The sequence below is a fragment of the Nestor notabilis genome, unplaced genomic scaffold, assembly GCF_000696875.1.
Source record: "Nestor notabilis isolate BGI_N333 unplaced genomic scaffold, ASM69687v1 scaffold32837, whole genome shotgun sequence".
NCBI classification, from domain to species: Eukaryota; Metazoa; Chordata; class Aves; order Psittaciformes; family Psittacidae; genus Nestor; species Nestor notabilis.
In genome coordinates this window covers 29,216-32,398 of record NW_009938385.1, presented here as the reverse complement: position 1 = coordinate 32,398, position 3,183 = coordinate 29,216, and the positions used below count along the sequence as shown (strand labels likewise).

General features: G+C 37.8%; 1 long non-coding RNA gene across 1 annotated transcript; it reads left to right on the top strand.

Moving 5' to 3' along the window:
• Positions 1-13: 13 nt before the first annotated feature.
• LOC104409432 lies at positions 14-2,400 on the top strand. The gene is made up of 3 exons (XR_719940.1): positions 14-311; positions 1,016-1,083; positions 1,824-2,400. It is a non-coding gene; the product is annotated as an uncharacterized LOC104409432 (long non-coding RNA).
• Positions 2,401-3,183: the final 783 nt, after the last annotated feature.

Here is a 3,183-nt window from a genome sequence, read left to right as displayed (position 1 = left end):
GGCGCCTCTCCCTTCGGCCACCCCTGCCTCCGCCCCGCACAGCGCTGCCTACTCGCCCTCCTCCCTCCTGGGGAGGCATATTTATTACACCTCACCTTTTTATAGCAATTATACAAACTATGGGAACTTTAACGCTCTCCAGAGCCAGGGAATCCTGAGATACAACTCCGCAGCAGTGGCTTCAAACGAGGGACTAAGTCAGACTGTCCTAAACGCCAGCTCTGTCCACAAACAGAGCAGTGACTCTTTGAAAACGATCACTAACCAGCTAGAACAACATTACAGGCCCTCTAGTTATGATTCTAAGAAAGGTAGGTGACTTGGTTTTGCTGCTTTCTTTCCCCTTCTGCCGGGCCCCCCTTCCTTGACCCGTACAAGTCCTTGCTGCGCTGTAAATACCGAAGCCTTCTCTGGAGAAATCAGCGAGAGCGCTGTGACCGCTGCCACCGCCGAAGAAAGATGGGCATTAGTATGATTCGGGGATTAAAAACGGCGTGTCGCCGTCGTACCGTACCTGTCTTTAAGAACTGCAAGAGGAAATGTGAAAGACTTCTTTTAGATCAGACTCAGAGGCTGCAGACGCGGCATTTAAAAGTCTTTTTTTTTAAAAAAAAAAAAAAAAAGAAAAGAAAAGAGTGCACACAAAGATATCCAGAGAGCACTGGTGTCATTGCCCTTATTTTTTTTTTATTTTTTTCCCCCCCGACAAACTGATTTTGCTCTCTTTGTTTCCAGTATTCTCACGGGTTTCTGCAGCTTTGGGTTCAGATAATTGCTGACCTTGGACGTGAAATTACGTGGAGTGTGACATTTTTAACTTCTCCCTCCCCTCCGAAAAGTTTTGCATTAATATAATTGTCATCTTATTGTAAAGAAGTACTCGAGATACGGGTAATTATAAAATACTGGCCAGCCTTTTAAACGACCTAGCTACGTTAGGCTGGGACCTACATACGCTGTATAATCTAGTTAGCTGGCTGTGTCCTGTGACTAACTGACGGTTATATTTTGACAGATCCCACTGAAGTCTGCACAGTAGGAGTACAACCATACCTATAGAAGTGCAATCACACAGCAATGCAAGTAAGTGAGAACATTTTCTATTACACTGATCATTTGGCACCAGGTCTCAGACATGCTGCACAGCTCTGGACTTGCTTAACGTTGATTTCTTGCTTCATTACTGAAGAGCCTGATTAGGAAGTAAGACGCTCTTTTCTCCTGGTTTTGTAAACCTCTCATTACGATTTTTCTTTCTTGGGTTTGTCTTAATTTGAAAGCCAAGTTAGACAGTTCGCTCGCCTTGCCTGCACTTTGCTTGTGTAAGGCGAAGCTGTAAGGGCTATTTAAATGCTATGGAAAGAAAGCTTTAGGGAAAAAAAGAATCTTTGAAGGCATTTCTTTTTTTTTTTTTTTTTTGAAACAAAGTGCTTGTGCTCACGTGGCAGTGCTAAAAATTGTAGGTTCGGAGTGAGGCTTCCCGCAGGGACCATGTATTTAAAATAAAAAGGGACAATTATTACAGACCGACATGCATCTTAAGCAGGGCATGTTATCTGTGGATTGCCTCTGTGGATTGCCTCTTGCCTGGCTAGCAGTGGCACTCTTCATACCTCCACTCTTTAGGCTAAAACAACAAAACCCCTCGCCTTGCCGATATTTTTTTTCGACTAATTCTTTTGTTAGAAGAAATTAGACGAGTAAGAATTGCCCCCTCCTTTTTTTTTTTTTTTTTTTTTTTTCCTTTTCTTTTCCCCCTTTTAATGGTGTTAGAGTGTGATTGAAGGATTTTTGGATGATCTGGTTTTTTCCTTGGTCCACAGGTAGGTGTCACAATTGCTTTGAAAAAAGTCAGCAAGCCATCATCTCTCCCCGAGCTAATATATGTAACAAATCTCTAAATCCGGATCACATCTGGTGCCACTGTATAAAAGAAGACCACAGAGCACTCTTAAATCTTCAGAATCTAATTATTAAAACAGAATTTTGTTGGACATACGTGAGTTTACTGGTATAGTATAGTTTCCCCAATGTATGTGTGACTTTTGAAAACAGATATGTTTTTCTCAGGATATCTTGAATTGATCACTTCATTGCCACGGTATCTATTCGATAGGTGTGATAGGATTTATTGTAAAATTTATTTGTAAAATATGTATACAGTAGAGATAATAAAGACGTGATTGGAGAACTTGAGTCCTTACAAAGTGGAAACAAATTTGATATTTATTTTTGTAATGATATAAAGCTTCTAGTAATTTATGCAAGTTGTATTGCAATGGAATCTGAACTTTTTGTAAATAAATTTTGCCTGGTTTTTATTTGAAACGTTGATGGTTATACAATCTTTGGTTGTTTAACGAGAATTCTTTACTAATTTATATCTCTAATTGTAAATAAAAACAGACTAGTCTGCAACAATATCGTGGTTTTCGTTCATTTCCCCCCAAATAACAATCTATTATTTAGAAAATGACAAAAGTTGTAATTTCACTAGTAGAGCTTAGACCATAAAATGAGTAAGTAATTTAAATATGTTGCATAGATATGCTTTGCATTAATTGATTCCTTCTGGGTTGTTCCGTTATACTTAAGCTTTAAATACACACATGTGTGCAAATACGTATTTGTATATATACATGCATATGCGTAGGGAGAGTGATGTGAATACATGCATGTTTCTTATAAACTATGTTGGGTGTGAAGTAGCTCTTTATTTGAGTTAACATTCTTTAACTCCACAATTTCTAAGGAAAAAAAAAAAAAGAATTATAATCAGCTATGGCTTATTTCTAATTTCTTTGTTTCTGCTTCTGGCTAAAATATGCGAAAGGGGCGGGGAGAAGGAAGATATAAAAGTCCAATTCCTGTTTTCTATTATTTTCCTGCTTTTCTTCCTTGTATCCGTAAACTGTATCTTTACAGTCGTATTGGAAATCCACTTTGATTGGGCTCATAAAATCAGCTAACTAATCAGTTTAATTTTTAGTAAAATAATGGGAATCTTCATATGATATAATTTCAGAAAAGAAACGAACAATCATTTATTTTCCCCCAAAGATAAATTGAATGAATATAACTTACGGTTATAAAACAAGAATAATAGGTTCTTAGATTGCCCTTTAATCAATCATACACTTATTTTTCAAGAGGCTCATCTATTTTATTCCATGATTAATAATG